Source organism: Cyprinus carpio, chromosome B15, assembly GCF_018340385.1.
Source record: "Cyprinus carpio isolate SPL01 chromosome B15, ASM1834038v1, whole genome shotgun sequence".
Classification (NCBI taxonomy): Eukaryota; Metazoa; Chordata; class Actinopteri; order Cypriniformes; family Cyprinidae; genus Cyprinus; species Cyprinus carpio.
This window is the reverse complement of record NC_056611.1, coordinates 27190150-27203602: the sequence shown is the minus strand read 5'-3', so window position 1 is coordinate 27203602 and position 13453 is coordinate 27190150. Positions and strand designations below refer to the sequence as shown.

Below are 13453 nucleotides of genomic sequence, written 5' to 3'. Positions count from 1 at the left end.
ATTTTTTTATCCTGTGGCAATCAATAGCTGTATTTTTATTGCACTGTAAAAAAAAAAGATTTTGTTGCTGTAAAAAAAAGTTAATAATTATTAGAGTATGTTTTAGAAGAAAATACTATCTCATTCTTTCTATTTCAACGCATTTCTTGTAGTCATTTGTGAAATTTACTAACAATTTCTGAGTGAAAGCTATTTAAAAGTAAATCCTACCCAATTTTAAAGTGATTTATATTGTCATGCCTGGTTTTGGGGTTTGTTTCATGTTCATGTTTTCATGTCTTTTATTTTGGAGTTTAATCACAGTTTCTTTCTAGTCATGTGGTGCCTTTGTCCTCATGCATTCCTGCTATTGGTTCCTTTGTTCTATTAGTCATGTTCTGATTGGTTGTCCAAGACATGGGTCCTGTTCCTCATTGGTTAGTTTATGTCACATGACCCTTATAGTTTGATATATATAGCCCTCATGTTGCCCTTGTCTTTTGTCTTGTATTGAACGTATTAACCTCGGTTTGGTGAGTTCTTTCATGTAGGCAAGGCAAGGCAAGGCAAGGCAAGGCAAGGCAAGGCAAGGCAAGGCAAGGCAAGGCAAGGCAAGGCAAGGCAAGGCAAGGCAAGGCAAGGCAAGGCAAGGCAAGTCTTTATATTTTGTTTGGATTTTTTGGATTTCACTCTGTATAATATATCTGCACTTGGGTTCATCTACAACTTGCCATTCAGTGGACCATCATTACAGATATACAGTATATCCTACCAATGTTTAACATTAACAAAGATTATTAAATATAGCAACAAATGTATTGCTCATTATAAGTTAATGCACTAATTAATGTTAATTGTACAGTGTTGCCAAAATGATGTGTGAACATTCAGTGTGACCAGAAATGTTGAGCGAATTAGGTTGTTGGTTACGGTTAGTAAATGCAATTTGCATGCAGAAAAAAATGGATTTTGTCTACAGCATACTGCAAAAATAGTACATGTGTTTCCCCAAGTGAATCAAGTGTGAGTCTTATTTTAGATCTGAAAATACAGCCACTGTTGTGACGTCTGCTCTGTTCTTAAATGCACGCTCGCACACACACACACACACACACACACACACACACTTCCTGCTCAGTAAGAAGTCCTGATCAGCCCACTTTCAGCAAAGTGACTTGCTGTTTTCGTTACCATGACAACGCAGCTGTCAGTCAAGGGTGGACCATGGCAACAGGGCTTTACCATGACTGCCAATAAAGTTGTTTCCATTAATGGAATAAGCTTTTTATTGCCATGGAGCGAGAGACAGATGGACACACATAGAGAGAGAGAGAGAGAGAGAGAGAGAAATAAATGCATAAAGAAAGCACAGAGTATTAATACAGTGGCAGAGTGAATATACAGTAGCACAAACTCTTCTGTCTTATTGCTTAATTAAATGTTGACACAGTTATATTAGATTTGGCCTGAAGTTGATTGTTAGATATAAATGCTTTGTTTTTTGTTCATCTCTAAACGCAGAGTGACTGATAAAGTGTTTAGTACTGACTTCCTGACCACGTATTTAACCGAACGTGTATGTGCTCTCTTCTGATTGGTTCCCAACAGAATGAATCATCAAACTATTTCTGCTGCAGCAAATCAGCCATTATTTGTTGCCAAGGTAACCAAGCATATACATGCACTCTCTCATAGACACACACACACACACACACACACACACACACACACACACACACTCTCTCTCTCTCTCTCTCTCTCTCACTCACACACTCACTCACACACACACACACACACACACAGATGGCAGAGACACACCAAACACGGGTTCAAGCTCTGTACCTGATTGCTGCAGGCTGCTGCATCTGTGCGCGTCTCCATCTGTCAGTCAAACCAATGACAGTCAGATCACATTTCTAGAGCTATTAAACTGTATCCTGCATGAAGAACCTAATAAGATTTTTTTTTTTTTTTACAATATTTTCATGACAATAAGGCACATTTCCTCCTAAATTCACATTACTATAATGCATCCAGACACTTTATGAGAAATGTTCAGAATTCTCTCTCTCTGTACCGATTTAAATCGTGAAGTATTACTTATGTACAATTACATGAATTTCAAATGTAATAATTTTATGTAATATTTTAACAATAATAATTATAATAATATTGATGTTATTTTGACAGTTATGTATAAATATAAATATGTATCTATTTATTTAACTTGTGAAGTAATGCAACTAATGTACAATTGCATACATTTTTAATTAAATATTTTTTTAAATAACACTTTATTAAAAAATTAATTTATTTTAGTTATTTTTAAGTTTTTATAATATATTATATATAAATAATATATATATATATATATATATATATATTATATATATATATATATATATAAAACTAATCTATTTTTTTCACTTAAATATTAACGTGTGCACAATTACATAAAATTTTCAAATAAATAGTTAAAAAATATAATATTTTAAGAAATAATGTTATTTCTTTGAGTTATTTAAAAAAAGTTATATATGAATATAAATACAACTATTATTTATTTAAATTGTTACATATACAAGTTATGCACAATTACATCAGTTTCCTATTAAAAACAAACAATTTAAGGAATATTATTATTTCTTAAAAGGTTATTTGAAAAAGTTATATATACATATATTTATCTATTTATTTAACTTGTGAAGTATTACAACTTATGTACAATGATATACATTTTAAATTAAATTTAAAATATACTACTTTTAGAAATACTATTATTATTTTGTAAAATTTTACTTTTAAAAAAGCTATATATAAATATAAAGATAATGAGAATTACACAAAATCTGGATGCTTTACAGTGAGATTTTTGCAGTATAGAAAAATAGGCACTGAAAATAAATACTAAAAATAGGCATTATTTTCTTTAAACAAAATATTAAATATCATATATATATATATATTTATTTTTATTTTATTTTATTTTTTTTTTTAAATGGTGAAATACAACCGGGACGTGTTTTCGTGAGATTTACTCATCTAATTCCTGTCTGTTTTTTTTTTTTTTTTTTCAGGTACTCTGAATAATTAATGATGATATAACGATTAATGAATAATGAATGTCGGTAAACTGAATGAAATCAGTAAACATACTATCCCAGCTGGAATGTATTACTTTTAGACCCCAAAATATTAATGCAGAAAACCTGAAAATGTCATTTGATTGGCTGCAGGTACATATAATGTAGAAAACATCTGATCTTAAGGAATGAACTTTGACATAAGATACAGAAACAACATGAGCACCTGCACACACCCCTGACTGAGGCTCAATTAAAGGAAAGTTCAGCACTAAAAATAGAGACTCGTCATTATCAGCTGCCATTCAGAGCCAGACTGTGTGTGTGTGTGTGTGTGTGTGTGTGTGTGTGTGTGTGTGTGTGTGTGTGTGTGTGTGTGTGTGTGTGTGTGTGTGTGTGTGTGTGTGTGTGTGTGTGTGTGTGTGTGTGTGTGTGTGAGGAAAGGTCACAGCAGGGGTCGACCTCTGGGTCCGGAGCCTCACTGACATGTTATGTGAAATAGAGAGAGGCAGGGATTGTGGGATAGTTAATATTGATGAGCATTTATCTAAGTGCCATTCAAAGGGACCCACAGTGATGACCTTTACACACACTAACTCTCTCCTTCATTCTGTGTTATGGCTGTCATAACCATCAGACTGTTATGAGACTTCAGCTTTGCTCAGATGGGTTTTGTTGCTGTATCTGACTCAAATACATTTAGTTGTTATAGTCTGACTCTGATCAGCAAAAATCATATTTGATTTGGTGTTTAGATTTGTTTGATCTGATTTTAAACCACATAGAAATGTGTTATTTTAGAAGTTACTATTATTGAAATAGCTTTTCTTTGAAAATAAGTTTTCGTTTTAATTTAAGGTTTATTAAGTCTGTTATGTGCATTTTTCATATTTATTAGTCTTTAAAAATGTGTCTTCATAGCTTTATTTTATTTCAGTTTTAGTCTTAGTATTTCAACTTAATTATTTTAGTTAGTTTCCAGGGCAACATTTTTTAATTTTTGTATGCTTTTCTAAGTTTGCATTTTTCATCTAAAATTTGTTTTTTATTTCAGCTTAATTTTAATTACTGAAAATAATTTTAATAGTTTTTAAAAATATTTCCTCATAGCTTTATTTATTTTGATTTCAGTTTTAGTTTTAGTAATTTTTGTACTTCAGCTTATTTAGTTTCCAAGGGAACATTTCTAAATTTGTTTGTATCTTTTTCAAATTAAGTTTGCATTTTCACCCAATATTTAGATTTTATTTTATTTAAGCTTTATTTCAATTACCAAAAAATGTTTTTAAAAATATCTTCACAGCTTTAATTTTTCATTTCAGTTTTAGTTTTAGTAATGTTAGTCCTTATACTTATTTAATTTAGTTGGCAAGGCAACATTTCTAAATTTGTGTTTTATATTTTTGTTTTTCATCCGATATTTATATTTCATTTTGTTTAAGCTTTGTATCAATTACACATTACCAAATACCAAACAAACAAAAAGTTAGTTTTAGGTTTTAATTTTAGTACTTAAACTTAAACTTATTTATTTTAGTAAGCTGCCCAGGTACAATTTCTAATTTTATTTTATGATTTTTTTCAAGTTCATGTTTTTTTTTTTTTTTTATATCTAATAATTATATTTTATTTAAGCTCTATTTCATTTACTGAAAAGAAAAATGTTAATACCTTTTTTAAAAAAAATATTTGTCGCTCAAATTTTTTAATTTCAGTTTTAGATTTAGTAATTTAAATGCTTCAACTTAAACTTATTTAATTCAGTTAGTTGCCATGGCAAAAATTCACATTTTTGTTTGTTTATTAAGGTAACTAATACTTGTATTTTATTTTATTTCACCTTTATTTTAATTACAGAAAACAGTTAAGATTAACAACACTGGTTTCTATTCATTTTTTGTCATTGATTGAATCCATTTGTATGTGGTTAGATCATTCTTTAGTTTAATTGAACTGAATTGAGCTGCTTTTTTGTGAATGTTTTTTTTTTGGACTTTAGAGGTGGTTCATTCATGAATGATTGATTCATTTTGCGTCTGTCAGATAAATGACTTGCTTCTCAGGAGGTGAATTAATCATTTATGTTTCTCAGAATTTATCGTAGATTTTCTAATTCAGGAAAATGATCAAAGACTGTTTATGTCGCCGTGTGTTTTGGAAGTTTGGCTAGTTAAAACATGCATTTAAATTCCACTAAAATGAATGCCTTACATGTAACACTTTTTAGCTACTTTTTCACACTACATCTACTGTTTTATCATTTTTACATTTATTGTCAAGTCTTTGCATGTAAAATGTGCTTGTGCTGTCTGTCTTCATGATAAATGATATTTTCTGTTATGAATGACAGAAACACAAACACACGTTCTGATGCAACATTGAGACAATCGCTGCGGGTGAATAAATGAATGAGTCAGTAAAGAGATTCACTGAACCATCTCAAGACATCAAGATCCAGCAACACATGGATAAACTCTCTCTCTCTCTCACACACACACACACACACACACACACACACACACACACACACACACACACACACACACACACACACACACACACACACACACACACAGAGCACAGGTCACAGACAGGTTCATGCATTACTCACTCGACTAGAGAGCAAACACACAACATTCAGTGAGAGACTGAAGCTCCTGGCTGTGTGATTCAGCAGACGTGAAGTTTAACCCACGGCTTGAGATCGTGTGTGTGTGTTGTGGTGGATTACTGGATGTTTGTGATGCCTTGTTGAAATGATGATGATGATTCCCTGACTAAAGAGCTTCACAAGCGTCATGAAGCTTGATTTTATTTAAAATGAGTTGTGCTGCGACCCGCGCGCGCGTTCGTGCGTGCGTGCGTGTGTGCATGTGTGCATGCATGCGTGTGTGTGTGGTTCTCTTAAACCCTACGTTATGGCAAAATCCGAAATCCTTGTCCTTGTGAGGACATTTTTTTTTGGTTCCCATGAGGAAAAAACTTGTTACTGTAAATCATACAGAATGAAGTTTTTGAAAATCTAAACATGCATATTTCATACTATCATACATTCTGTTTTTCATTCATTGTTCATTCTATCATTTGTTCTTTTTCATTCATTCATTTTTACATCCGTTATCATTTGTTCGATTTTTCTTTGATTCATTCTAAAGTTCATTCTGTCATTCGTTCTATTTTTCATTCATTAATTCTAAAGTTCATTCTATCATTCTTTCTGTCTTTCGTTCATTAATTCTAACGTTCGTTATATAATTTGTTTAATCCTAATTCATTCTATCATTTGTTCTTTTTCTTTTGTTCATTCTAATGTTAGTTCTATTATTCATTCTATTTTTCTTTCATTCATTCTATCATTTGATCTATATTTATTTGTTCATTCTAACGTCCGTTCTATTTTTCATGTATTCATTCTAACTTTGTTTTATCATTCATTCTATTGTTCATTCATCTCTCCCTCTCTCTATCTATCTTTCTGTCTGTCTTTCATTTTATTGTTCATTTTATCTGTCGTTCATTATTTGTTCTGTTATTTGTTCATTCATTCTATCTCTGTCGTTGTTTCTTTGTTATTCTGCCTGTTCATTTTGTCCGTCTGTCCATTTTCCTTTTTCATTCATTCATCCAAGTCATTCTTTCTTTCTCATCCATCAGTCTATTGCTTCTGTTTTATCTTTTAGTCTCTTCATCTTTTTCTCTCTCTCTCTCTCAGTATGTGCTCTAAACATTTACTGCTGCACAAAGGTCACGACACACCCATCCATTTATCTCTCTCTCTCCTGTATCTCTTTTATCTCCTCCCTCTCGTTCCCTCCGTTTCTCCCTCTGTTCGCTGCATTTGACAACATATCATTCCCGTAATTTCTTCATTCCTCCCCTTTCATTAAATAAATCCCTCCATCGCTTGATTCCATTCATCACACGTTCCCTCTCTCAGCTGAAACTCATTCAGAGATTGATTTTGCTCGCTGCTTTTAAGCGTTCAGATAAAGGTGTGTTAGGATAAAAGAGAAAACCCTTTCCACTCCTTATTCTCTCCTGCAGCCTGAGGAGGCGAGCAGGAAACGATTAACTTCACCTCTCTCCCTCTTTCTCTCCATCTACCTCACACACACACACACAAACACACACACACACACACACCTCATTCCCAAAGCTGTCAGTATTCCGCAGCTGATGAGGGCTAAAAGAGCTGGAAGGCAGCCAGGGCAGAGATAACACACACACACACACACACACACACACACACACACACTGCTGCATCAGGACAGCAGTGGATTCTGCAGACTCAGGCTGGGCATCCAGTGTGCAGGAGTGCGAGAGGTTGGTGCCCAGCAGGAGAGAGGTTAAACTGGGATTGACTCGTCTCGGTTGGTCCCTGTCTGACTTTTGCTCATAGAGGTTCTTCAGCGGTTCCTTAAGTTCTTATCAAGAGCCATTCTTGGCTGTTTAGGCTTGAGTTGCTAGAAGATTCTTTACTCTCAGGAAAAAAGGTACAAAAGCTGTCACCTTTGTGCTTTTTTTTAACCCCTAAATTGGGCATCTTAAAGATACATTTTAGTTCCTATAAAGTTTACATATTAGTACCTAAACAGTATATATTAGCTCCTTTTGCAAGGGAACAGCCCCAGTATCAGCTTTTTTATTTTTTATTTTTTTATTCTTTATTTTTCATTATAGGCTCTTTAGATCAGTATTTTGGTTTCTGGTTTCTTTGAAGTTGCACGAAATAAAAATTTTGTTTTTAGATGCATGTTATCGATCATATTTTGATTACTTAAGCATGTTTTATTTTTAAAAATGTTTCATAATGTCGTCATAACTGGACATTTTGGTGAAAATGACAGACGTCTTTCTGGTGATGCATATTGGACTTCTCTGATAATTTAATCAGGTTAAACCCCGCCCCTTCATGCACTTTAGTGTGCCACGCCCACATCTTAACATCCAATCAACAACTGATGCATAAAAACAAGTTCCTGCCCCACATTTATTCTTTGTTGATAACCGGTTACACTTGGATGTATGTAACAATATAAAAGAAAAGAGTTGGTGCCGTTTCAGTTTCACCACCAGTTTAAACCAAGGTTATTGTCATTAAATTAAAACTATTAAAAATCAATATATCAAGCTGAAAATCGTGAAATCAAGCTGAAATAATAATTAAAAAAATATTAGATGAAAAATTAGAAATGTTGCATAGACAACTAAGTGAAATAAGTTTTAAGTTGAAGCACTAAATTACAAACTAGAAATAAATATGAATTAAAACTTAAAATATAAACCTAAAAAGTAACATAAATAATAATAATAATAATAATTAAATGTAATGTAATAATACTGAATAATAATAAAATTGGCAGACACACATAACACAATTACAAAAAAATTATAAAATGAAATTAAAATTAACAACAAAAAAATATTAATATAAACTATAATAGTTTATAAATAATACTAAAATAAAACACCTGAAATCTGATGCCGCTAGTGGTTCAGAAGTCATAATGTTTGCTTAATCTTTCTCTTAGATTACTTCTTTAAAACTGCACATCCACTAATTAAATTAAAATAATTGACCAGTGTTGGATCTGTTTTGCAATATTTACAAATGCCAGTAGACAAGAGAGCAGATCTGAACAATATAGTCTCCAAGCCAGACCATTTCAAAGCTCACACAATCATCAAGGCAATACATAAATACATTAATTAAAAGCTCAATGTCCAATACACTTCATCTCAATATGCTTTTATGCCTTTTCCAATGCTTATGACGCTCTCATTGACATCCAGTGAAGCACAATATCTGAGAGGGACGTGTTTGAGGCCTGCAGTCCAAACATTGATCGTTACTGCACTGAAATCAATGATTCAGGTAAATGCCATTGACTCCCAGTGAAGTACAGATATGTAAAGAAATCTAATGCACATGTTCATGTTGATTAAAGTAGATTGTGTTAATTTAACTTAACTGGTAAAATGGTTTTAAAATCCATATGGCCTCTTGAGTGCTGAGGTTTTTACAGTACACTCTTAAAAATAAAGGTGCTTCACAATGCCATAGAAGAACCTTTTTTGTCTAAATGGTTCCTTAAAGAAACTTTAACATCTGAAGAACCTTTGTTTCACAAAAGCTTCTTTGTAGTGAAAGAAGGTTCTTCAGATTATACAAAAGTAAGAAACAAATGGTATGGCATCACTGTGAAGAACTTGCAATGCTCAAGCACTTGTGTCTGTGTCTGCATAGAAAACATTTCTGAACTACAACCCTTTTTGTTTCTGACCTGAATCACAGGCAACTAAAACTGAATCCGCTAACAAGCCCAGAAGAAACAGATGCACACCAAAGCATGCTGAAAGCTGATCAAGAGTTAACGTTGAGGTATATGCATGCACCAAACACACCGAATATATGAAAAAGTTGCACTTTAAAGCTGCAGTGTATCATTTCCCCACACAGAATAGCAAAAATAATGACTGTTTTCAAACAGGTTTCTGAGACAATGCCCCACCTCGTCTGCAATTGGTCATCAAACACAAAGTCCCGCCCCCAAACTCACTCCATTGGTTAAGTCAGAATTTGACAAGTCAGGACACTCAAACAAACAGATCAATGTTTTGAAAGCATCAGTCTTTCACTCTTCATTAAGTCAAATGTGACCCTGAACAATGAAAAGAACCTAATCCAAACACACTCTATTCAATTTTAAACGTTGTTTCACATAACTTTCACTCACAGGCATTGGTGACAGCAAAGCTGTTGGCCGTCTCGATGTTGTCGACGTGTGGAACCAGATTGAAAGGGGCTTCCGTGGCATTCGGACTCGTATTGTGGAGAAATATGGCCAACCGGAAAGCTGTATATTCTTGATCTGTGTTTCTTATAAACAACCCACCTGGAAAGAGCGAGGGGAAGAAAGAGTAAGTGACTGCAAAGAGGAAAGAAAAGAGGTGCTTATGTATCCTAAAGGAATAGTTCACCCTAAGGTGGAAAATTGTTCATTTAGCTGCATGACTTTCTTGTTTTTCTTTCACTGTAAATCATCTCTCAGCTGTAGCTCTAAAATCTTGCATTTACTTTCAAAAATGGCACTTCAATAACTCTAAACGCCACTGGTTCTCATGTATCTCTGATTTGCTGGGTCAAATCTCTAAGCACCACATTGAAATGTTCAAAAATGTGAATGAGCTCCAAGATGCTGATTTTCTGTCCTTTAGGAGCTCATTTGCTTTCACCTGCATACACTTTTATTGTACAAAATACACTCTTCAAGGAATGGTTCACCAAAATTGGAAATTTGCTGAGTATTTACTCATCCATCCAAGATGTAGAGTAAGATGAGTTTGTTTCTTTATCAGATTTGGAGAAATGTAGCATTCCATCACTTGCTCACCAATGGATCCTCTGCAGTGAATGGGTGCCGTCAGAATGAGAGTCCAAACAGCTGATAAAAACATTACAAGTAATCCACACCATTCCAGTCCATCAGTTAACGTCTGGAGCTGTGTGTTCAAATCCATCTATGAGATGTTTTAACTTCAAACTGTTACTTCTAATACAAGTCCATAATCCATAATAACGCTTACTCCAGTGAAAAGTTCCATCTCCTTTTGTCTCTCACATCAAAATCCACTCTCATATTTGTTGAGAGCTGTTTTGGACTGTGGATTGTAAACGGTGCTGGATCTGTGCTGATTTCTCTCCTGATTCAGACTAGACCACTTTTTCAATGGAGGAAGCAATATTATGGATTATGGACTCGTATTTTAAGCAGAAGCAACATTTTGTAGTTTGAAACAGCCTTTTTTCTCACAAATATGCAGCCTTTCACATCACAAGTTGTTTATTGATGGACTGGAGTGTGGATTATTGTGATGTACAGTATTTATCAGCTGTTTGGACTCTCATTCTGACGGCACCCATTCACTGCAGAGGAACCATTGGTGAGCAAGTGTTATATTTCTCCAAATCTGATGAAGAAACAAATTCATCTTGAATGGCCTTAGGGTGAGTAAATGTTAAGCAAAATTTTAATTTTGGGGTGAGCTATTGCTTTAAAAATGAAGGTTCCAGAAGGGGATTTTCATAATGATGCCATTGAACAACTATTTTGGTTCCCCAAAGAACCCTTTAGTGATCAGAACCATTTTTTTTTCTTAGTATGAAGAACATTAAAAATCTAAAGCAGCCTTTTCCACTATACACTCTTTAAAATAAAGGTTCTTTATTAGCATTGGTGGTTCCTTGAAGAATCTTCAACATCCATGGAACTTTCCATTCCAGCAAAACGCCTTTACAGTGGAACCAAAAATGGTTATGCTATTGCATCACTGCAAAAAAAAAAAAAAAAAAAACCTTTTGGACCCTTCATTTTTAATAGTGTAAAGAACCTTTTGGAGAATGGATAGTTTCCATGGATGTTAATGGTTCTTCATGGAACCATCAACGTAAAAAGAAGAACTATTATGTGTAAGAGTGTAGAGCAGTGTGAACATTCTGCTAAACATTTCATTTTGTGCTCCACAGATTAAAACAAGTCAAACAGGATTGGAACCACATGCAGAGTGAGTCAAATGTTCATTTTTGGGTGATCTGTTCCTTTAATCATGGAAATTATCGCATTTGTTGTTGGTGTCACCAGAGCATGCATGTCTGCACTTGGCAGGGTTAGTGTCACGTTCTATTTCATCACATCCTCCCAATTCTTCTCTCTTTCTGATGGATGTTTTGGCTCAGCTGCAATTGGAGATCCCATAATGTGCTTTTATTCGCGACGAACAACTGAAGCATTGTGCATTTGCATTGCAGCGGTATGTAAATGTCATTAGGCATTGCGTGTAACTGTGCATCTCTCTCTCTCTCGCTCTCTGTGAGTGTGTGTGTGTGTCCGTATTTAGCGTATTAACTTTATCGGCAGTGCTGTCAAAGGCGCACAAGTCAGCGGCCGCATCTCATTATGGCGTGCGACTCTCCATCTCAATGAGCAATGCAGAGACTGAACACACACGCAAGACACATCCTGCAAAAAGAGAGGGAACTGTGTGTCTGTGAGAGAGAGAGGGGTGGGCGGGCATGCATAGTGGTTTGTTGATGTTATTCAAACATAGAGCTGCAAATCTGGTGAAATGGGGAAACTTTGATCAGACTCAGATGGGAAGAGGTCATCACACTAGTACAGAAAGACAAGACCGAATACTGCAGTGATGCTCTAAACTGGTGATGAAAGGTACAAAAGCGCACTCAACATGCACTTGACCACAGTCTTCATCATGATGACCACAACTCATGCATGCTAAAGTACTCTAAACCCTTGAAAACATAATCCCACCCTAATAACACTGCACATGCAGAGAATCACAAACCATTAAATATCACATTTAAGAAAATATGGACACTTTGTAGGGCTGTAACCACCAAAGACACTGTCCTCCTTAGTTGTCCCCTTTGTGTCCAATGAATTGTCCCAATTTTAAAAAATAGTGTTTAACCAATGTGGTCTGATTTTTAAATTTTAAATTTGATTCCCATAATCTTTTGCTTTTAAGTTAATTGGCTTAATGCTTTTGGTTCTCCAAAAAACACCTTTTTTTAGGGTCCTTTAAAGAGAATAGTGCATGATCGAAACCTCTAAACCCCAAAACAAAGAGGAATTATAGCACACAAGGATCTTTATGCAAAAAAATACAAATAAAAAAAATAAATATTTAAACCCTATTGTAGACTCATATCTCTGTGTATATGTATAACGCAGTGTATAGATTACTTATTGTGAATTATTATGCACTATTCGCGCACCGTATTCCTAGCCATCATGTTAGAAGTGTAACTCACCGATTTGGACACTGCTGGGAAAAGCCCCTTCACTGAGTCCCCACAGCAGCGGAATCAACACCAGGATCCGCATTCTGTCCGAATCAGAACCCGTCTGGACTCATGGATGGATGGAGACGAGATAGTGTGACGGGAGGGAAATGAAAGGAAATAAATGGGTAATCTCTCGAAGGGAGTTTCAGCAATCCATCCTATAAGCAATCCGTGTGTTCCCCGTAGTATCCACTGGAGAGAGAAGAAGAAGAATCTGTCCGGATGAACGCTTGAGAGTGAGAGAGAGAAAGAGAGAGAGAGAGAGAGAGAGAGAGAGAAAGATGCGCGCGCACGCACGCTCACTCTGCGCTCTTTGCCTCTGAGGTCTTTGGCTTTTCAGCTGTGTTTGCTGAGGCAAGTACCGCTGTTACTACTGCTCATACGGCTAGATATTTAAACAAACCCCTAAGCATGCCAATTAAACTTGAGCGAGTTACTCATCCCGCAGACGTGAACGATTTTCCTCAAACCAAGTGTCTTTGCACGCGTCTTGACTGAGTGATCAGACGCATCGTTTTCACCTGCT

At 34.9% G+C, this 13453-nt stretch overlaps 1 pseudogene; it reads right to left on the bottom strand.

Annotated features, from left to right (window-relative positions):
• LOC109073550 overlaps positions 1 to 13164 on the bottom strand; it is a 77930-nt pseudogene extending 64766 nt beyond the window's left edge.
• Between the last annotated feature and the right edge of the window lie 289 nt (positions 13165 to 13453).